The 23,805-nt window shown below is 44.0% G+C and overlaps 1 long non-coding RNA gene across 1 annotated transcript; it reads left to right on the plus strand.

The window, feature by feature from the left end:
* The first annotated feature begins 1,623 nt into the window (after positions 1-1,623).
* LOC149119565 (uncharacterized) lies at positions 1,624-23,249 on the plus strand. Its single transcript, XR_016227840.1, has 2 exons — positions 1,624-1,863; positions 22,291-23,249. It is a non-coding gene; the product is annotated as an uncharacterized LOC149119565 (long non-coding RNA).
* The last annotated feature ends 556 nt before the right edge of the window (positions 23,250-23,805 follow it).

Consider the following 23,805-nt stretch of genomic DNA (forward strand, 5'->3'; position numbering starts at 1 on the left):
CTTGTTCTTCAACTCCTAGAGATAAGAAGGATAGCTATATGGAATGATGTTTATGCTAATTTGCTTGACTATAGCAATCACTTCACTATGTATATGTATATCAAGATACTTATATCAGAACATCATGGTGGGGAGGTTGGAGTTTAGCCTAGCAGTTAAGATGTCCACATCCCACACCGGAGTACCTGGGTTCAATCCCTGGTGCTAGATCCTAACTCTAGCTTCCCACCAAAGTGGAGTCTGGGAGGCTGCAATAGTGGCTCAAGAAATTCAGTTCCTGAGACCCATGTGGGAGACCCAGCTTCAGGCATTTGGGGAGTGAACCAGGGAATGGGAGTGCTCTTATGCTCTCTCATTCTCTGTCTCTGAGATCAAATTGCTGCTAAAAAGCTGCTAGGCATTCCAGAGAAACACCTATGGAAACTTATCTGAGGAGTGGTCAACATTCTACTCATCTTATGGATCAGGTCAATTTGTCTTAGGTGATATGCACAAAGGTTCTATTTTGTCCTAGCCGTCTGGACAGTCTTGAGCAATCCATTGTTCTGTGTCTGTCTCTGAAGATGTTTTTAGTCAATCATAAGAAATTTGCCACACACCCTTACATAAAGCCCACCTTTAGGTGAGGTCAAGCCAATGCATGCTCACTATGTAAGCACTATTCTCTATTATATACCAGGTCTTTTAAGGAGCATTTGGAGAAATAAACAAGGAAGAATTTCTGCTGTTAAGAATGAACACTACAATGGTAGAAATTGGACAAACACATAAAGAAATAAATTACAGCTTTTGAAGGTACTGTGCAAGTATCAAAGAAGTATACACTAGTGAGCTAAATAGTAGTAAAATAGGGAAGGATAAAATGAGCCATATATTTTTGTAAAAAATACTTTGGATTAATTCATTACTCTCTGTTGTGTTAACTTACAAAAATATTTCCAGGGAGCAGGGTTGTGGCACAGCCAGCACCCCATATCTAAGTGCCAGTTCAAGCCCTAGCTACTCTGCTTCTGATTCAGCTCCCTGCTAATGCTCCTGGGAAAGCAGTGGAGGATGGTGTAAGTACTTGGGTACCCTGCCACCCATGTGAGAGACCTGGACAGAGTTCTGAGCTCCTGGCTTCAGCCTGGCCAGCCCCAGGTGTTGCAGCCCTTGAAATAGAGAACCAGTTTTTGGGAGATATGTCTCTCTCTCTCTCTCTCTCTCTCTCTCTCTCTCATTCAGACTTACAAATAAATAATTTAAATATTTCTGATAGAATTTAAAAACTAGCACTGACATACTTAAGAGATAAGCCTATTTTAAGAGTTTAGAAAACTGTTCTTGGAGAGGTGGAAGAACTGAGGACACCTTCAAAGAAAGCACAGGTTTGGATTATGAGTGAAGGAAGGTAAAGGTGTGAACAAAGATGTCTGAGCAATGGGATTTAGTGGAGACTGAATGGAGCCATCTGACTAAAGCAGAGAATTCTATCATTTGGAGAGTGTATCATTTACCAAGTGTTGCAAAGCAAATCATTCCATGCCTCTGTGGTTTTGAATAATAATTTTTTGTTTAGTTCACAGTTCTGTAGGAAGCTTCTTTAGCTCTTGGCCAGGCTGGGCTGATTTCACCTGGCACCGCTCGTGTGTCTGTTGTCAGCGGGAGAGTCAGATGAGGGCTGACTGGCCCAAGGAGGCCTCATTCCCAGATCTAGAGGTTGGCTGCGGCTATGATAGAGAATGGACAACCTGTCCAGCAGTCTGTTCAACTGACAAGAGCACCAAGGAAGTCTCTGCCTCATAGGAACTATTCTGAGAATTGGGGTTGGGTTCGGAAAAAGAGGGTCTCGAAGTTCCCTTCAAGATCTACTTGTATGATCAGGTAATTCAAAATTCACATGTGTTATTTAAAAATAATTTCTATTAATTACCTCTTTATGGTTTAAAAGACATATAATAGTACAGAGCAATGAATAAGTCTCTTCGTCTGACCACTTGCTTGCCACTCTCCAGGAAAATAAATAAATAAATACATAAATAAATAAATACATTATTTTTTATTTTATGATGATCTTTTCTCACAGGCTTAAGGTTTTCTAACAGAATTTTTACAGATTTTCAGTGTGAACCTTGTTGAATACAAGTTACAGTAAAGAAATGTCTTGAGTACTCAGAATTAATTTTTTGTGCCTTATTAACTTTGAGACCTAGACTTGGTCATTACTGTGTTCAATTCAGAAAATACTTATTAAGCATTTATTAAGATCCAACATTAGGCAGTCAGCACACAAAAACTTTGAAGGCTCAATTCCTGCTTCCAAAAGGCTCAGAGATGAGTGACTTCTGTATCTCTCTGATCAGGAAAAAATGACTATGGTACTGCAGACAGGAAATTATTGTTTAATACTGACAGTGCCTTCTTCCTGTTTTATCAGAAGAGAAAAAGCCGGAATTTGAGGCTTGTATTCTCTTCAGGGAGGTTTCACTTCTTCACTGTAATTCCCATAAACTACTTTGTACTGTGCATTCTAAGGTTGTCTATTTGAACCCCTCCTCGAATCTGTTTGCTTCTGACAATTCATAAGGAAATCATATTGTTATTTACTATACTTTTATCCTAAGCATAAATGATCAAATCAAGAAAAACTAGTTCTCGCTGGTTCTCTGACATAGGTCTGGCCCTTTGAATGTTTGAGCTGAGGAGTCAGCTGGCTATGCAGAATTCATTCATCCAAGACAAATTTATTAAATGCCTCTCACAAAACTATGAAACTTGATTACCCTAGGACCAGAGTCCCTCCACACAACAATGCTACCTTGCCAAGCAATTAACTATCTTTCTGCTTTTAAATTTTAAAATCATTTCTGCAGCAAAATCTCACATTAAAAGACAGCTGCCCCTGCAGACTGAATGCAGTGACCTGAACAAGAGAGTATAGGACCTGAGTGCTGATGGCCAGGGCCCCCTCACCAAAAACGGTTCTGAACAGAGGCCAGAGGCTGCTATCATCTCCAAGGAGCAGGGTGGCAAGGGGCCCAGCGCCCAAGGACCACAGAAGCTCCTTGCTGCGCAGGAGCACTGAGCACAGAAGCATCAGGCCAATCAGAGCCCCAGGAGCTCACCTCTGCCACCTCTGGTGCGTGGCGCATGCGGGGAAGGAAGCAGGCAGCCCAGCCAGGTCTGGCCCATCCAAGGTTCCCATGCTAAGCAGTCCAGTGCTGAAAGCAAGGTGTTCTGACCTGGCTGGCACCTGATGCTCTGAATTTTCGGATTTTGTGGGTCGATTTTACATGCATATGGCATGTGTGCAAAGACTCACACATGTATGTCTGTAAGTGTACCGTGGGCTTGCATTCAGGGTGACCTTGTGGACAGATAAAGCCAGCAGCTCTCTTGTGAGCTGAAGAGTCCTACAGAGGAGGTGTCATCTACAACTGCCATCACAGTGATCTGGCAGGACAAATACCTTGGGCATTCCCCTGCCTGATTTGAGCCTGAGACATTTCCCAGCCCTTCAGAGCTTGTGACAAGTGACACATACCCAGCCCTTGACTGCACTTCTGTTGCGAGCAGGGCTTGTGCAGCCAGGATCCTCTAGCTCCCCCAGAGGCTACATTGCTTCTCTTGACCTGGAAAAGGTATCCCCACGGCATAGCCTTGGGAGGGCACTCAGAGCTGGTGATCAAGTTGCTTTCCTGCCTCAGAGAAGAGACAAGAATGTTTCTGGTGGGATGGTGTGCTCACTGGTTGAGAGCCCCTCAGTCACCACTTCCCCGGCCCTCTGGTGGTGCCAGGACCAGGCCACTGATACATCTCAGTAGCCTTACTATTCACGGGTGCCTCTCTAACCTACACAAATGATTGACAAGAGATTATCTGAAGGATTCGTTCTCAAAATGTTTCATTTTGTTGCACATGAAGGTTTGTACTGAGGAAGGAAGAGGGGTGCTGTAGCAGTAGTTCCTAGGTGCCTGGCCTCCAGTGTCCGCCCCCCTCACCCTGCTGACCCTCCACCTGGCTGCTTTGTCATGTTTGTGCTGAGGTTCCTTTTTGGTGAGATGAGATTGTCTATTCAGAGAGAGAAGAGGCTGATGGCTTTGCCACCAGTTTGCCAGCGGACTTCGATCCTGGGAGGCCACCACTGATTCCTGTCACCGTCATCCCCATGCAGTAGTTGCTGGTCCCCAGGGCCAGCTGATCCTTTGCTTTTTCGGTCTATTTCTGCTTCCTGCCTTCCACTCCACCCAGCTGTGCAATGCTTGAGGTTTCCTCGGGTCCATTTTCTGACATCTCTGCCCAAGAAATAACCCTCCTTGGGATTCCTATTCTTTCCATGGGGGAGCTCCCTGCTTTTGTCTGACAAGTTAGGAATGAGACTCAGGAACTGACTCAGCTGCAAAACTCCACACAGTGACTGCGGACAGTGCATTGGTCCTCCGGGTAAACTCTGCTGTGTACTGCATGTTGCTGCTCTGTGGGCTGCAGACTTAGCAGGGCATTGGCCAGTAGTACAGAGCAGCATGCTGGGACAACAAAATGAGTGTTGGATCAGGAAGGTGAGCTGGACTAGAGGTACAGCACCACACCTCTAGCTGGGCTCAGGGAGCCCTAGCCTCAGGTGTGTAAGATGGTTGGGGTTTGCCTCTTGTCATATTTCTTTGAAGTTAGTTCATTGCCCTGCTGTCCCTTCATCTTCCACAATTAGTCCACTCTTAGTCCTTAAATTTTTAAAATGGGCATTCTCTTAATTCTATGTTTTTAAAAGATTTATTTGATTTATTTGAAAGGCAGAGATACAGAGAGAGAAGGAGAAAGAGAGAGAGACATGGGTGCAGGGGCCCAGGCACTTGGACCATCTTCCACTGCTTTCCCAGGCACATTAGCAGGGAGCTAGATTGGAAGTGGAACAGCTGAGACACAAACTGGTGCCCACATGTGATGCCAGCACTGCAGGTGGAGGCGTAACCTTCTACATCACAGCCCCGGTCCCCCTTAACTTATATTTAAATCCCTCAGATAAAGGAGTTCATGAGACCCTTAAGTACTCCCAAACTGTGACTTTGGCCAGAGGTAGCAGATGAATGGCACACCATTGTTCCTCCTGCCCCTTTGGCAGAGCGTTTCCTGCTAATCCCTGGCGTATCTTTATTTCACCTCAAAATACCCCAGCTGCAGTGCAAGCAGGGGGACCTATGTGTCATCCTTGGCTGAGATGACCGCTCTCCTGTGAGTGTTGCCTGAGGTCTTTTTCTTCTCTTTGGAATCTCTTTGAGATAGTCGCTGCCTCTTCCTGCTCAGTGAGGCATTGTTCCTCCCCTAGTCCCTGTGCCAGACTGAGATACAAGAACTGCCAACCACAGAAGGTCTGGCTAGGCTACAGGGGTGCAGAGAGGAGACAGAGGTGACTATACCCTTGATGAAAGTGGAGAGGCCTATGGTAGCCTCCATAATTGCTTGCGTCACTTCAGCTACCTCGTGTAGCCCAAGGTGGCTAGGGCTGTTGGATTCCAGACCAGCTGGTTAGGAAGCTACAGGGGGGCAGGTGGCCCTAGCGAGGCTTCCCAGCACAGGATTGTGGGTCCCAGGCAGGGAAGAGCCTTTGCTCTCGGCTCCATCCGTTTGTAGGCATCCAGGCCAGTCTGTAGTTGGGAATCCCTTTCTTTCTCTTCCTCTCCATTGACCAAATCCTATCCATCACTACAGCTGTCCTGCTTGCTCTGCTTTCCAAAGTGAGCCCAGGTACCTAGGTGCTGCCCATATTGGCCTGGAACCTGGACCAGAGGCAAGGGAAGATAGCCTGTCTGTCGCTGAGTGACAGCCAGTGCCTTCCACACCTGGCAGGTCCCATGCATGCAACCTCCGTTCTAGGACCTAGAATTGTGTTGGTTTCTTAGGTTGTAAGCTTTCCCTCCAGGGCGCCACAGCAGATGAGGCTGTGGCTCTGCCAGCAGTAACTTGTGTTCCAGACCTTGTCCAGCTGAGTGCTTCATGTACACCGGACTCGAGGATGTCAGCCACACTTTTATTTGTTATTTGTTTTCCATGAGGATTTTGGACCACGGGCTTAGCTCAGGCACTTTCTATAAGAGCATGTTGTTTTTGTAAAGATGCTTATTTAACCTGCCCCCGCCCCCACCTCCACCAGATGGCCCCTGCAGGTTGACAAAGAGGCCAGTGGAGTGGCCCCAGTGTCTGTAGGGGAGAGCCAGGGTCTGCTGAGCTGATTCTCCAGCTGCTGCTCCAGCCCTCCCGCCTTGCACTGCACAGAGGTGGCCACCCCAAGGACAGCCAGGAAACTGCCTGGGGAAGGAGGCTTCCTTATGGCCCATCCTGACCACCCAGATTGTTTGAAGTTGTGCTGACAGGTGTTTTTGGTCTCCTTTTGGTATTTATAACAGCTAGGAACTCGATTTTGATGGATTATACATATATGGCTGCCCAAGGGCAGTCATCATGATGCAACAGGGTAAACCACTGCTTGGGATGTCTACATTTCATATCTGAGTGCCCAGTTCAAGTCCTGATGACTACTCTTATAATCCAGCTTCCTGCTAATGGGCCTGAGAGTCAATGAATGATTGCCCAAGTACTTGGGCCCCTGCCTTCCACATGGAAGACCAGGATGGAATTCCAGCCTCCTGGTATCAGCTTGGCCCAGCCCCAGCTTTTGAAGGCATTTGAGGAGTGAACCAGCAGATGGAAGATATTCTCTCTCTCTCTCTCTCTCTCTCTCTCTCTCTCCTCTCTCTCCTCCTTCTCTCTGTTACTCTTTCAAGTAAATAAATAAATAAATAAATCTTTACTTTAAACTGTTAAAAGCTGCCAGGGAAAGTTTGGGATTTTTTTAAGATTTATTTATTTGAAAGGCAGAGAGAGAGGGAAAGACAAAGAAATCTTTCATCCACTGGTTCATTCCCCAAATGGCTGCAATGGCCAGGGCTGGGCCATGCCCACGCCAGGAAGAAGAAACTCAATCCAAGTCTCCCATTTGGTGTCAGGGACCCAAATACTTGAGCCACCTTCTACTGCCTTTCCAGCACATTAGCAAGGAGCTGGATCAGAAGCAGAACAGCTGGGACTCAAACCAGCACTCCAACATGGGATGCTGGCATTGCAGTTAGCAGCTTAACCCACTGTGCCACAATGCCAACTCTCCAGCAAAAGTTTTAAGGTGTATGGTACTCCAATCTTGTTTGGATTGCCTTTAGCTGAGTAACTGACACTTTAGCTAGCCTGCCATCAAGATTGAGGATAATGCAGTGTTTTCCAAAGTTGTCCCATTTTAGGAGTCACCTAGGATACTTAGTAAGCATGAAGATTTTCTAAGCTCTTCCCCTATAGGGTTGGTTCATTAGATATGGACCAGGGGCTGTGGAGAGTTGCCCCAGGGCACTGGAAAAGTCCCAAAGCTAAGAGCAGTGCAGACTTCTCAGCTTTGTCCAGAAATGCAAATCATCTACTTCAGAAAACCTGCTGGATCATAGGAGAAACTCATGCTAACTAAGAAGGTACTGAATTTACAGGTATGCTTCTTCAAATTGTAGCCTGTGTTGCAGCAGTAATCAGCTTCTAGCTGCCCTGCTTGCCTGCTGCTCTTTTGCAGTATGTTCAATAAATGTGTGTTCACTCTGTCTGACGGTGAATTCTTTCATCATCCACCACCCTAGCCTCAACTGGTCACTTCCCTCAACAAGGACTACATTTAAACATTATCTCTGATGGTTCTTACAATTGAACAAGTTTGGAAAATGCTACCTTAGCACAACAGTTTTTTTTTTTAAAGATTGATTTTTATTTCAGAGGCAGAGTTACAGGAAAAGAGATGGAGAGAGAGAGAGAGAGAGAGAGAGAGAGAGAACAAGAGAACGAGCGCACTTCTATTTGCTGGTTTACTCCCCAAATGACTACAACATCCTGGGCTAGGCCAAGCTGAAGCCAGGAGCAAAGAACTGCGTCGAGGTCTCCCACATGAGTGGAAGGGGCCCAAGTACTTGGCCATCTTCCACTGCTTTCTCAGGTGCAGGGAGCTGGATCAGAAGTAGAGCAACTGGGACTTGAACGGGTGTTCATATGGGATACTGACATTGAAGGCTATATCAGCCTGCTGTGCCACAACACCAGCCCTCAGGTGATAGATGTACATCAATCCAAGATGTACATTGGTATCTTCTGTGGAGTTTTTTTAAAAAGATTCATTTATTTATTCAAAAGTCAGAATTACACAGAGAGAGGAGAGACAGAGAGAGAGAGAGTCTTCCATCCAATGGTTCACTCCCCAATTGGCCACAACGGCTGGAGCTGCGCCAATCCGAAGCCAGGAGCCAGGAGCTTCTTCCAGGTCTCCCATGTGAGTGCAGGGGCCCAAGGACTTGGGCCATCTTCTACTGCTAACACAGTAATTCTTTTTAGTGTCAGGATTCCTTTAGATGTCTAAAAATTATAAACAAAGAGATTGTGTTTAAGGTGGGTTATACTGATATTTTCCATGACAGAAATTAAAACTAAGACAATTTTAAACATTATTGACCCATTTAAGAATTATAATATTAGACTCATCACATGTATAATGAACAACATAGTTTTGATTAAAAAATTATTTTCCAAAAAAATAACTAGGGGGAGTGTAACACCATTTTCTGTTTTTACAACTCTTTAATGTCTGACCTAGAGTAGACAGCTAGAGTCTACATGTAATCCATTGAGATACATCATTTTGGTGGAAGACCTCAATATGAAGAAGATGAGCATCCAGCCTCTGGGACAGTGTTGTCCTAGGCTTTTCCTACAGTTGTAAACATTCTTCTTGACACAGCACCACAGCTTGATAAATGATAATTTCTTTATGATTGTAATGTGGACTTAGATACTATAGTTTTTAAAACTAGAAGAAGGGGTTTTGAATGTTTTCAGCATAATGAAATTTCACTGTTTGAGATGGATATATTTGCCTTAACTGGATGTTATTCAAATACACATGTACTGAAGCATCACATGATACCCCATAGATACTTAAAATTTTATGTGTCAGTTAAAATAAATAAGCCATATCAATGAACTCTTCATAATCCATTGCATTTAGACCCATTGTTCTATCTTACATTGAATGAAACTTGTACTCATGCAAGATCTTATATCATGCATTTGTTACTTGAAAAAGTATTTGGTCCCTAAGTTATGCATCCCTTCCAAATACAGACAGAGTTCATATTGTACAATATTTTAAAAATAACATTTGTTGACATCAGAACCAATCTTCTCAGAAAAGTCTGTAAGTATTGAGATGCTGTCATGTTCACAGTAGTGGAACAAATTATCCAAAATTTGAACTTTCATTTGAAAACTTGAATTTTACCACTGCAGTATATACTGTCAGTCGTTTTTCTCAAAGTGATAGACACTCTTCATTCCCTTTATGAAAATGTCTGCCAAATCATCGAGTCTAAAGAGCCGTAGCTTGTCAGCTGTTCTTTCAAGTAAAAGTTGTGTTTCATAAGAAAAGCTTCTAGTTCAGTTCTCAACTCAGTCACTCAAATTTTTTTTTGGTGGCATCTATTCTACTTTAATATGCTCAAATTTACTTTATGTGTGCATCACATTTTTATCAGTGAATATATGTAAAAGTATATTCAAAATCAGGATTTAATAAAGTCATTAATTGGGGCTGGCATTGTGGTACAGTGGATTAAGCTACTGCCTGCCATGCTGGCATCCCATATGAGCACTTTTTAAAAAATATTTTTGTGTTTATTTGAAAGGAAGAGTTACAGAGAAGCAGAGAGAGAGAGAGAGAGAGAGAGAGAGAGAAAGGGAGAATCTTCCATCTGCTGGTTCACTCCCCAGATGTCCGCAACGGCCCAAGCTGGGCCAATCTGAAGCCAGGAGCCAGGATCTTCTTCTGGGTCACCCACATGGGTGCAGGGGCCCAAGGACTTGGATTATCCTCTGCTACTTTCCCAGGCACCCCAGCAGGGAGCTGTATCAGAAGTGAAGCAGCCAGGACTTGAACCGGAGCCCATATGGGATGCCAGCACTGCAGGTGGTGGCTTTACCCACTAAGCCACAGCGCCAGCCCCATAAATAAATGAAAGTTTTAATTTTTAAATAAATAAATAAATCGAAGCCCAGAAAGGTTAACTAATTTTCTGAGATCAAGCAACAGCCAGAATTTAAATCCAGATATTCCTAATCCAAAGCTTATTCTGCTGTAACTACTACTAAAAGTGATTTTCTTTCTATTGAACCATTATGAGTTTAAATAACAGCTACTAAGACTTAATCAGCAATTACACATTGGAAACTGTTCTCAGAACTTCAAATCAACTAAATCATTGAATCCTCCCAACAGGACTATTAGTCCATAAGGAAATGCAGACCCAGAGAAGTTGTGTCTTTCCCCAAGATACAGAGTTAATAACTATGGAGATAAGATTTTAATCCAAGAGGACAGGCTTTAAAATCAATTTTCTTCAACCTCTCCTAAGTAAAAACAGTAGCGATAAACCCCAATAGAAATTGTATAGTTGGTATACTTGCAACTATTTGAATAAAATAACTATTTAAATCCCTTAAACAAATGCTTTTGCCTATTGTATATAAAAAATCATAATCAAAAGGTATTGGTTTATTTGTTTTGTTTCCTCAGGAAGAGGCAGAAGCATGTGAGGAGAAACTTTAAGTGTGTGGAAATTTAATCAAGTTAATTCACAGGAATCACTAAGAATAGAGTTCCTAAAAGAGGCATAGTTCAGTTTACATTTTCAGATTTGTGAGATCAGGATGTGGTGACTGAATCTGCAGATGGGAAAATGATGTGGTCTGTGTCACACTGAGCATATGACAGACACCAGTTAAAGAGTGCACCTGTTCCTGGAGAAGACCAGGGCACTGGAACAATCATGGGTATAACAATAGAACCGTTTCCTTGCCATTTGCTACCTCAAGAATTAGTCATCTTGGGGTATATTTCCTTTTTCTAAAAATAATGGCAGGGTTGGGTGTTTGGTGCAGTGGTTAAGACACCATTTGGAGGCCGGCGAGGCCGGCGCTGTGGCTCAATAGGCTAATCCTCCGCCTGCAGCACTGGCACCCCGGGTTCTAGTCCCAGTCGGGGCGCCAGATTCTGTCCCAGTTGCCCCTCTTCCTGTCCAGCTCTCTGCTGTGGCCCGGGAGTGCAGTGGAGGATGGCCCAAATCCTTGGGCCCTGCACCCGCATGGGAGACCAGGAGAAGCACCTGGCTCCTGGCTTCGGATCAGCGCGGTGTGCCGGCCGCAGTGCACCGGCCGGGGTGGCCATTGGGGGGTGAACCAACGGAAAAAGGAAGACCTTTCTCTCTGTCTCTCTCTCACACTGTCCACTCTGCCTGTCAAAAAAAGAAAAGATACCATTTGGAGAGGCCGGCACTCTGGGGTAGCAGGTAAAGCCTGCAGTGCTGGCATCCCATATGGGTGCCAGTTAGAGTCCCAGCTGCTCCACTTCCGATCCAGCTCTCTGCTATGGCCTGGGAACAGTAGAAGATGGCCCAAGTCCTTGGGCCCCTGCCACTCACATGGGAGACCCAAAAGAAGCTCCTGGCTCCTGGCTTTGGATTGACCCAGCTGCAGCCATTGCAGCCATTTAGGGAGTGAACCAGCGGATGAAAGACATTTCTCTCTCTCTCTCTCTCTCCCCCTCCTTCCCTTCCTCCCTCCCTCCCTCCCTCCCTCTCCCTCCCCGCAACTTTGTCTTTCAAATAAATAAATAAAATCTTTTTAAAAGGATACCATTTGGGAGGCCTCCATCTCAGAGCGCCAGGGTTTGAGTTCCAGCTCCTTACCATTCCTACTTCCTGCTAATGTATTCCCTGGGAGATAGCAGTGATGGCTGTAGTATTTGAGTCCATGCCACCCATGTGGGAGACTCAAATTGAGTTCCTGGTTCCTGGCTTCAGTCTAGCCAAGTCCCAATACTTACAGTCATTTGGGGAGTGAACCAGTGAATGGGAGCTCTTTTGCTCACTCACTCTCTCGTGCACTCTCTCTCTGCCTTTCAAATAAAATAAATAAAACCTAAGTATATAAAATTAAAATAATGGCAGTAGTATTGTTAGCCAAACTACTAAAATAGGTTTATATGTTCACTTCTGTGACAAGAGCTGTTTTCCCTAAGTGAAAGTTCATGTCTAGAAAGCCTATTTATTTTTACCTATTGAAAAAACTTAAAATACAAACAGTCCCCAACTTGGGCCTTCATGTGTGCTTAGGAAAACACCTCCCTGTGTGGACAGTGCCTGGGGTTGAGAAATAGGTGTTTTCCCCATGTCTCCTCTCCTCCCCTGCTCTACCCTTGCTGTGGACTCTCACTCTGCTTCCCTGGCTCCATACACCTTTTCGCAGTCTCTTCCCAGTCTGCATTGTTCCTTCCTGTCTTTCCCAGGTAAAAGCATGGTGGAAGGTCTCTGCAAGAAGGAATGGGGCAGGAAAACCTCCCCAGTGGGCAACAGCATCTACTAGCAAGAAAGGAGAGAAGAGTAAATCCTGTTCTGTAACTAAGGAATCCAAGCTTTTCAGCTGCTCCTCCCCTCTCTCCCCTTCCACTTGCCCTTTTCTCTCTGAGGTTCCATTCTGTGCTTGACCGACTCGAGTGCTTCCTGGTGATTCAAATGAAAAAGAAGGAGACAGCCAATTTGCCCTCTCCACAGAGACCCTCCTTTCCCCATAATCTTCAGCTCCTTCTTGCCCACTCCAGCTTCTCTGCTCCGAACCAAATGTGGACTTCCTCTTCAGGCCTTCCCACCCTGCTAGAATCTCTATATCTAAACCTAGAATTCCAGTGTCTGCCCACACGTGTGCCAGTGGGAACTTGGAACTGGAAAGGTCTACTCTTCCCCTTAGTGCTGCCTCAAGGGGTCAAGAATCTCAGAAGACATTTCCCCTGGAAGTATTGCTACACCTAGTGGTTTTCAGCTGTAGTTCTCTTAGCACTGATTATACCTCCATTCTGCTTAACTTAGCTTTTCTGTGCTATTTTGGGAACCTAACTGCAATTCTGTCTATTCATTCATTCAAAATATATTTGTTGAAGACAGAACCTGGCCCAAGAACTGTTTTAGGAATTGTAAAAACCAAGTTCCTACTTCCATTAAGAAGATTAATCCATAGATCCAAGTTGATAGTCACTGAGGATAGGCAGAAACCCTCATTCAAGCCCAAGAATTATTGCAAAGAGGATAGCTGGAACCCCTTAGAAGGTTGAAAGAAAACTGCCCCCTTTAAAAGCAGGGAGCAGCTCTTAATCTCCAAGATTTTCCACCTCTAGGCAATGAAGAGAGGGAACTCTGAAAGTCTGGAGCACCAGCACAGTGCTGTGCTAGAAAAGAGTATCGGGGGAGGGGAGGTTTAGCCCCTCATAGCATCTGTCTCAATGTAGTGAAGAAGTCTCATCAAGCAGAGACACAGAAAACAGGCCCAGCCTGGCCTTGAGAGTCCCCTTACAGCAGTCTGGCTGTGGGGAGAGGAGGACTGCCAAAAGTAGAACCAACTAGGACAGCAGTTGCACTACATAGGCCACAAGGATGTGTTATGGAATATAAATTAGGGACTGCAGCTAGGCAGAAATCTCCCCTTCCTGCTCATATAAAGGAAAACCAAAGTAGAGATTGTGTAAAATTTAGTAGTTTTTGTTTATTCTCCACAAATGTCTCTTGCGCTTCCTATCTCTAGTCACTAACCTCAGTCACTCTCATTGTTCCCCTCTCCCCTCAGCTAGAACTGAGTGACTCCTTCCCAGCATGCCTCAGGCTCCAGCCAGTTCCCTGCCACCCACTCACTGTGTCTTGTTCTTTGCCTAATCTTTATTCTCTGTGCCTCCTGATGAAAGGAGTTCTGAGGATCAGTCCAAAGGCATCACTTTCTCTTTAATTGTTTATTTTAATTAATCTAGCTCAAAAAAACCCAACTTCCACTTTAACAGTTCTTTGCATATAGCAAAATCCTTGGAACTTTCAGTGAACTGAAATGTAATAGATCTTCTAGATATAGTATAAGTAGAAAAGAAGTGAAGTGTTGAATTAATGTTTGGAGTATGTGATCTATTTATGTAGGAAAATACATACGTAGTCGAAAATACATACATTGTCTCAGAGAGGGCACACAAGAAATTGCATGCCCTTTGATGATGTTTGAAACTTGCATTACATGCATGTACTACCTTTTTCACAAAAGGGAATAAATATGTAAAAATTAACTATGGTGTTAGAGAAAAATCATCTTCCACTCAATTATGTTATAAACAAGGTAATTATGGGTATGTGACACAGCAGTTAAGATACCACTTGGGATGCCCCCATCTCCTTTTGGAGTGCCTGGGTTCAAATCCCCATTCCACTTTGAATCCAGCTGCTTGCTGATGTACACCCTGGGAGGCAGTAGGTGATGGCTCAAGGACTTGGGTCTCTGTCAACCATTTAGGAGTCCAGGTTTGAGTTTCCAGCTCCCAGCTTCAGTCTGGCCCAGCCCTTGGCTGTTGTGGGCATTTGGAGAGTGAACTAGTGGATGGAGGACCTTTGTCTATGTCTCTGTGTGTGTGTGTGTGTGTGGCTCTGCTTTTTGAATAAATAAAAATGAATAAAATTTAAAGATTATCTGCATAACGGTGACCATTATAACTTAGCAATGAAATTTCCAAAGATGGCATTTGGGAAAAATATTCCTCCCCTTCTATTTTAGTTTATTTGAGGTCTCTATCATTATAACAGTATGTTTTATTTGCATATTATAAATAAACTATAAAATAAAATGAAAAATTGCCACATGTAAAAGACAAAATTATAGAAACTTAAGGAACAAGAAAAAGCCAGGGAAAGTGGGAAAGACACTATTCACAGAGATAACATACACATTTCCATATATATCTTCCTAATAGCTGTCCAGTTTGAAGCTAAAATTATTTTTATTACTCATTTACTAGATATAATGAATGCCTCATTTTTTTACTATAAATATATGCCCACAAGGCACAGAACTGTCTATCCAGACATCCTCAAACCCCCTAGAAACCTGAGAGCCCTCTCCTCAGGATATTCTCAGTACAAGATCATCTAGGCCATCCCTTCCCAAGAGCAGTTAGTATATATTCATAAATACCTTTGTTCCATTGCCCAGACCAGATAAAGTTCTGATTGCAGGAACTTCACTTCCTCCCCTTGAATGCACCATCCAAATGCCTTGACCAATAAGTCAAGAATCCCAGAAAATCTTCCTTCTTCTTGTGAAGTCATTTGTCATCCTCAGAAGTAGGGCAGCACTTGTCATTTTTACATGCCCTTAGCGGTAGCACTGCCATTTACCTCCTGCGTGCTGCCTTGTCTTCCACATAATTTCTTCTGTATCTATTAAAACACTTAAATCAGTCACATCATAAGGTATTTTACCATACCCTCTGTTGTAGAAACTGGAAAATAGCTCCTATTATCAAGCAATTGTCTGTGTTTAGCATCCTAGTTAGAGACTGCCAAGGTTGACTGATAAATTATATTAAGTCAGAATATCATAAATACATTCAATAGAGAAATTAATTAAAAGGTACTACTAGAGTAATTACTTATGACCAAGTACCTTGAAAAAGATTTATCAGGTAAATAATCATTGGAGCTTAGTCACAAAGAATGAAGAAGCAATCTTCAAGTACAAATTGGTGAAAGAAGATTCTGGATAGAGAGATCAGATTGGATAAAGTCAAGGAGATATGAAGGTAGATGTACACTGGGAAAAGAGCCAATAATACATGACAGTTAGAGCATAGAAATTGAGAGGTGGCAGGTAAGGCAGGAGATAAAGGGACTAGAAGGAGAGCTAGAAAAGCTGGGTAGCGGCCCACATTGCCTTGTAGAGCTGTGATGCCAGCCTTCCCGTGAGCTGATCAGACCGATGTGATATACTGGTGAGTAAGATTAGGAAGACTGTTTTTACAAAGATACCTTCAGGCAGTGAAGAGGACAGTCTGATGTCTGTCCCAGATATGTGTTCCCTTCCCCTAGACTCATGACTTGCCATTGGGAATATGGCATGTAGCAGAAGCTGAAAAGCTGGTTTTAAAAGGTCATATTGGCACAGAAGCGCAAGCAGGCCTCGGTCAATGCCCACGAGATAAAGAATATGGGATGAGGGAGGGTGGACATTCTCCCCACTTCTGTATGTAAAATATTCCTGGCATTATTATATCAAAGAATGAGGGGGTCGGCATCGTGGCTCAACAGGTTAAGCTGCCACCTGCAGTGCTGTCATCCCATATGAGCACCAGTTCTAGTCCCTGCTGCTCCATTTCCAATCCAGCTCCCTGCTAACATGCCTGAGAAGGCAGAAGAAGATAGCTCAAGTGCTTGGACCCCTGCCTCCCACTTGGGAGACCCAAATGGAGTTCTTGGCTCCTGGCTTCAGACTGTCTCAAGCCTGGTTGTTGCGACCATTTGGAGAGTGAACCAGCAGATCAAAGATTCTCTCGCTCTTGCTCTGTGTGTGTGTGTGTGTGTGTGTGTGTCCCTCTCCCTCTAAAACTCTGGCTTTGGAATAGATAAATATTTTCTAAAACAAAGAATGAGGTGATATATGGTTACTTGAAGACTTATGCTACTATTTTCGTGGAGTGGGGATACCAGCAGCTGTGGTAGTGTGTCAACACCAGCCTGTAAGTAGCTTTGTGGAAAAAAGATACACAAGAATATTGAAGAGGATGGAATTGAGGTGACAAGTGATGAACTTGTGTGAAACACCAACAAAGACTCAAAACATGAAATAAGTGGATGTGTACTTAGGAGTGTGGGGGAACTACAGAGGCCTATACTATGCAAAAAATCAACTTTTAGTTAATGAGATCATACATAGTACAGCAGAGAGAGTCCATCTTAACTGCCCACCTGAGACCAACAGGAAGTAAAACCATCCTAGATTACTAAGCCTCCATTAGAGCCTGCCCAAAGAAAAGTAACTGCTCATTGGCACACAGAATTGGGAGAAGTAATAATAAATGTTTATTGTTTTAAACCACTAAATGTTGAAATGGTTTGTGAGGCGGTGAAAACTAATGGTAAATTCCCAAGATGAGAATTGGTAGAAAAAGCTGCGTAAGTGTGGGTGACAGCTTGGTCAGTATCACCAAATGAGGCTAGCATAAGCCTGACTCACCAAAGCTACTTCGGCAGGATGTGGTGGATTTATAGTGTGTCCATTTAGCTGTTTGAAAGCAGATGGCACAAAATTTCCTTCCTTGCATAAGCCCAGGTAAACTGGGATCATAAGACACTCTGCATATCATTCAAAAGATTAAAGTAGAGCAGTAGCCATTTTCTCTTTAATTCAGATTGTTGGGTTAGGGGCATGAGGTACTATTGCAGCTCATGCATGTGTCACTTCTCTGCTGGGCCACCTGGCTTGCATGTGGGCTCTTCCAGGTTCTGTTAGATCTCGCTCCAGCTTCTCTGACTCCCAGGCCAAGAGTGTGGCCTTCAGGACACCTCCACTCTCAAGACTGGAGACTTAAAGTTTGTGAGACTCTGACAAGGGTTCCAGTCCGTCTTTCTGGGTTCTAGCTCAGCCTCTTCACAGGTTACAGCTTATTCTTCTCTCACTAGCTGTTCATGTTTCCTTCCCCACTGCCTGCCCTAAGCCTTCAGACTCCAAAACCGTAAGCGTTACAAATTAACAGCCATATATAGTTATTTTTTAAGTTTTTTTAAGAGTTGTGGCCGGCGCTGCAGCCCACTAGGCTAATCCTCCGCCTTGCAGCGCCGGCACACCGGGTTCTAGTCCCGGTCGGGGCGCCAGATTCTGTCCCGGTTGCCCCTCTTCCAGTCCAGCTCTCTGCTGTGGCCAGGGAGTGCAGTGGAGGATGGCCCAAGTGCTTGGGCCCTGCACCTGCATGGGAGACCAGGAGAAGCACCTGGCTCCTGCCTTCGGATCAGTGCGATGCGCCGGCTGCAGCGCGCCGGCAGCGGTGGCCTTTGGAGGGTGAACCAATGGCAAAAGGAAGACCTTTCTCTCTGTCTCTCTCTCTCTCACTGTCCACTCTGCCTGTCAAAAAAAAGAGTTTATTTATTTATTTGAGAGGCAGGGAGAAAGGTCTTCCATCTGCTGGTTCATTCCCCAAATGGCCACAATAGCTGGAGCTGGGCCGAACCAAAGCCAGGAGTCAGGAACTTCCTCTGGGTCTCCCATGTGGGTGCAGGGGCCCAAACACTTGGGCTGTCTTCCACTGCCTTCCCAAGCCATAAGCAGAGAGCTGGATCAGAAGAGGAGCAGCTGGGACAAGAACTGCCAGTGCCGCAGGTCGAGGCTTAGGCTTCTATGCCACAGCGCCGGCCCCTTTAAGCTTTTTCTAATAAGATTTTTTAATTAGTTTATTTTATTTGGAAGAGTTACAGAGAGAAAAGAAGAGAGAGAGAGAGAAATATGAATGAGAATCTTCCCTCCTCTGGTTCACTCCCCAAATGGCTGCATCGACCAGGGCTGGGCCAGGCTGAACCCAGGAGCTTCATCCAGGTCTCCCACATGCGTGCAGGGACCCAAGCACTTGGACCATCTTCTGCTGCTTTATCAGGCGCATTAGCAGGGAGCTGGGTCAGAACTGGAACAGCCCAGACTCAGACTAGTGCCCATATGGGATACTGGTGCTGCAAGCAGCAGCTTAACCCAATATGCCACAGCACTGGCTCTATATATAGACTTCTTAAGCGCTTCCACAATTGGATAGGAAAAACCCTTTAAGAAATACATAGCATTGGGGTGGGCATTGTGATGCAGTAGATTAAGCTATTTAGTTTAATTGAAGGCATAGTTAACAGAGAGAGGTAGAGACAGAAAAAGAGATCTTGTATCCACTTGGTCACTCCCCAAATGGCTACAATAGTCAGAGCTAGGATAGGCTGAAGCCAGGAGCCACAAACTCCATTAAGGTCTCCCACATGGGTTTCAGGGGCCCAAGCACTTGGACCATCTTCACCTACCTTCCCAGGCACATTGGAAGCAGAGTAGGCAGGACTCGAATCAACAGTCTTCTAGGAAGCCGACATCGCAGGCAGTAGCTTAACCTACTGTGCCACAGTGCCGGCCCCAAGGCCATTACTTGTAAAACTGGCATCCCATATCAGAGTGCAGGTTCAAGTCTTGGCTATTCTGCTTCCAGTCCATTTCCCTGCTCCAATTTTAGTATATGTGCTGCCGAAGCAAGCACCCAGCTCCCTGCTAATGCACCTGGGAAGCAGTGGATGATGGTCCAAGTATTTGGGCCCCTGACACCCTCATGAGAGACCCATATGGACTTCTAGGCTCCTGGCTTCAGCCAGGAGTTCCCAGTCATTACAACCATTTTGGAAGTGAACCAGTAGGTAGAAGATCTCTTTTTCTTTGTGTCTTTTCCTCTCTCTCCTTATAACTCTGCCTTTCAAATTAATTAATTAATTAATCCTTTATTAAAAAAAAAAAAAAACAAATATCTCTTTTCAAGAGATAGCTCTCCAGGTCAGCATTGTGGCATAGTAGGTTAAGCCTCTACCTGTGGCACTGGCATCCCATATGAGCCCCAGTTTGAGTACCAAATGCTTTAGTTCTGATCCAGCTCCCTGCTGATGGCCTGGGAAAGCAGTGGAAGATGACCCAAGTGAGTGGGCCCCTGTACCCATGTGGGAGACCTGGATAAAGCTCCTGTCTCCTGGCTTCAGATTGGCCCAGATCCAGCCATTGCAGCCATTTTGGGGAGTGAACCAGCAGATGGAAGACTTCTCAGTCTGTCTTTCCCTCTCCCTGTAACTCTGCCTCTCAAATAAGTAAATAAATAAAATCTTTTTTAAAAAATAAGATAGCCCTTGACTTTTTCCCATGGCGAGAATGGCCTGAAGAACAAGAGACAATAATACACCTAAGATTAAGCAAGCTGAAAGTTAGCTGTCCCCTACAAAACTGATTCCTTCTTAGGAGGTAGTATGGTAATTATGAGCATGTATAGGCAAGAAAAAGCACATAGATGACACTGGAGGGCTGCCAAAGAGGGAGCTAGCCCAGAGAATAACAGATTAAGTGTAATGTGAGCATAATCAGTTCAAGGGCTAGCACAGTGACACAGTGAAGAAATCTTACAGTGAGAGAAGATATTTATGTGGCAGAAACCAGTGAGGCTAACAGAAAAATAGTTGGCATGGTGTGTGTTGAGGGGCATTGGAGTTTAGATAGAAGTAACTGAAACCCTGTAACAAAAGAAGTTTGGGGCTACTACAAAGACTAGGAGGCAAAACTCCAAATATTGATAATTATGTACATGGAATACATCATATAAGAGAAGCATTTTTATTTTGTCTTGTTTCATTTTTTAAAGGAATTTCTTCATAATAAAGAAAAGTAGTAGAGTCTTGAAACAGGCTACTGTTTGGGTCAAGGACAAGAGATACTCTTACCTAATGAACTCCTGATGCTACACAGGTAGTAGTAGAGAAAGTATGCCTATTTGCATACAACTTCTACAGGATACTCAACCCCCGCCCCAGACCCCTGAATGTGAGCTTCCAGGCATAAGAACATAGGACAGCAATTCTCCATTCTACCTGACTTAATAACCAGACAAAATATCACAGTCGTGAATGCAATTGTGTAAATGTAGACTTCAAATTCTCTTTGAAACACTTGACTTGAGAATGAAGTCATCCTTTTTTTTTTTTTTTTTTTTTTTTTTGACAGGCAGAGTTAGACAGTGAGAGAGAGACAGTGAGAAAGTCTTCCTTCTGTTGGTTCACCCCCAAAATGGCTGCTACGACCAGCGTACTGCGCTGATCCGAAGCCATGGGGCCAGGTGCTTCCTCCTGGTCTCCCATGTGGGTGCAGGGGCCCAAGGACTTGGGCCATCCTCCACTGCCTTCCCGGGCCACAGCAGAGAACTGGACTGGAAGAGGAACAACCGGGACTAGGAACCCAGGGTACCAGTGCCGCAGGTGGAGGATTAGCCTAGTGAGCCACAGTGCTGGCCTGAAGTCATCTTTCTTTACAAGATGCAAAGTCTGTCCTTTTTAGGTGTTTAATAACTTGTTTAACCGAACAGTTGATAAATAAGTCATTCTGGATATAAAAAAATGGTCTCATTTATTGAGTACTTAAAAATTTTTTTAAGTACTTTCATAAATTCCTTTGTTTTCCCAAGAAACACAACTGTTTTGTTCTCAAAACAGTCTTAGGATAAATGTAGAGTATTATTACCTATTTGCACCTAATTTTAAAGGAATACAGTCACTTTCCCCAAAAGTGACATTATTGGCTCATGGCTCATGGCTGGTTTCTGCAACGTTTAATTACAGTTTTCAGCAGGTGGTCTTTGAAGGGAAATAAAATATACTGAGCTAACATAAATTGGAAACTGGTTAATGTATTAAGGTGCCATGGTTCTCTAGAGAAAAAGAGAGAGAGAGAGAGAGTGTGTGTGTGTGTGTGTGTGGTGAGAGAGAGAGAGAGAGAGAAGAAAAAAAGAAAAGAAAATAGTAAAGAAAGGATTTCATTACAGGGGCTAGAAAAACCTAAATGCATAGGGCAGTTTGCCAGACTAGAAAACTGGAAATTCCAGCAAGAATTTGGTGTGTTTAGTATAAGGGCAATCTGGAAGCAGAATCCCTTTCTCTTTAATGGATTTCAAGTCTATTCTCTTAAGGCCTCCAATTGATTGAATGAGGGCCGTCCACATTATGATGGATGATTTTCTTTACTTAAAATTTACTGATCATAATCTTCAAAAATCACTTTTGAAAAATACCTTCACAGGAACATCCTGAGTGGTATTTGACCAAACAACTGGGCATCACAGACTAATCAAGTTGAAATTACTAGGAGTGGCTTTAAAACAGGTACCTATCAAGTGAGTAGTCAAGGAGCAGTACAGGACTGATGTAGTAACAGGGTCCAGGATCATTCCAGTTTATTTCCCCACTCTCCTCAATATACAGCTTCTGCCTCATGTCCCAAGACAACTTTTCAACCTCAACTATTACAACTTCACTCACATTTTCTTAAAAGAGGAGGAAAGTTTGAAGAGCATCTTCCTCACTTTAAAGACACCTGGTTTCACATGTCTTACACATATGGTCTAGGGTGTTGTTACATAGCCACAATTGATTACAAAGGAGACTGAGAAATACTTTATTTTGGTGGCCACTGTCTCAACTAACATTTATGGAAACTGCACTTAAAAATTCAAAGAAGAGACTGAGGCTGGCGCCGTCGTGCAGTAGGTGAATCCTCCACCTGCGGTGCCAGCATCCCATATGGGTGCCGGTTCTAATCTCAGCTGCTCCTCTTCCAATCCAGCTCTCTGCTATGGCCTGGGGAAGCAGTAGAAGATGGCTGAAGTCCTTGGGCCCCTGCGAGAGACTGGGAAGAAGCACCTGGCTCCTCGCTTCGGATTGGCACAGCTCTGGCTGTTGTGGCCATCTGGGGAGTGAACCAACGGAAAAAAGACCTTTCTCTTTGTCTCTCCATTTCACTGTCTGCAACTCTACCTCTCAAATAAATAAATAAAATCTTTAACAAAAAATTCAGAGAAGAGAAAAGAATGCACATTGAGGATCGGTCCACATAACTGAGGAGCTATCATTTGTATCACAATATACTTCATAAATTATTCAGCATTATTCATATGTGAATTTTTTAGGATCCGATGAAAATGGACTTAAGCTATGTATGGTTCAGAGGACTACACTAATCAAAAGGCACAATGACATCACAGTCTATGCCGTGGGTCTTTTCTTTCCAGTATGCTCAGACTGGAGATAAGCAGTGATCATATGAAAGTAGGCTTACTCTATGTACAATTGGGTGCAGTGCACAACTAAAGAAGGACCATTCATATTCTCCTCTACTTTTGGTTTTTTTCTTTTTGCATCAGTAGGGTTTATTTTCTCATCCCTTGAATCTGGGCTTGTCTTGTGATGCAGCAAAAAAATATGCCATGCCAGGTTCCAAGATAGGCCTCAAGAGGTCTTGAAGCTTCTGATCTCATCCTCTTGGAATGCTATAGCTGATGTGAGAAAGCCTTGGCTAATCTCTTTAAGGATGAAGTCTAAGGGGAGAAAGAGTCCAAATTGATAGTACCAACTACTCCACATTTGAGTGATGTGTGGAATCATCCAGTCCTAGTCAGCCCACCAGTGGACTGTAACTACATGCATGACCACAAGCAGGACTAGCAAAAGAATCATCCAGCTAAACTATGTCCTAGTTGCTGACTCACTAAATAGTGAGCAAATAAAATGGCATTGTTCTAAGCTAATATAAATTTTGGAGTGGTTTGTTATACAGCAATAGAAAACATGCACTGGATTTGTAGAATCGTTTCACCATTGATAATGAGTCTTATTCTCAGAAGTTTTACAAACTTGGAAGGTTAAGCCACCACTTGGTGCAGCAGGTTAAGCCACACACGGCCCATATGGGAGTTTCTGGGTTTGAATCCCAGCACCTCTGCTTTTGATCCAGCTTCTAGCCAGTGCCTCTGGGGATGGCCCATGTGCTTGGGTTCCTGCTACCAGTGTGAAAGACCCAGACAGAGTTCTGGGCTCCTAGCTTCAGCCTTACCCAACCCCAGCTGTTGCAGTATTTGGGGAGTGAATCAATGGACAGAAGATCTCTCTCCTCCTCCTTCCCCTCCTCCCTCCTCTTCCTCCTTGACCTCCTCTCTGCCTCTGCCCTTCAAATTAATAACACTTTTAAAAATTTAAATAATAATTTTCACAATAATTTTGAGCACCTATTATTAGCCAGATCCTGTGCTAGGCATAGGGAATATAGCAGTAGGTTTCTGCTACCCTTACAAAATACATAGAC

Source organism: Oryctolagus cuniculus, chromosome X (genome assembly GCF_051225735.1).
Source record: "Oryctolagus cuniculus isolate XC-2025 breed Fujian yellow rabbit chromosome X, ASM5122573v1, whole genome shotgun sequence".
Classification (NCBI taxonomy): Eukaryota; Metazoa; Chordata; class Mammalia; order Lagomorpha; family Leporidae; genus Oryctolagus; species Oryctolagus cuniculus.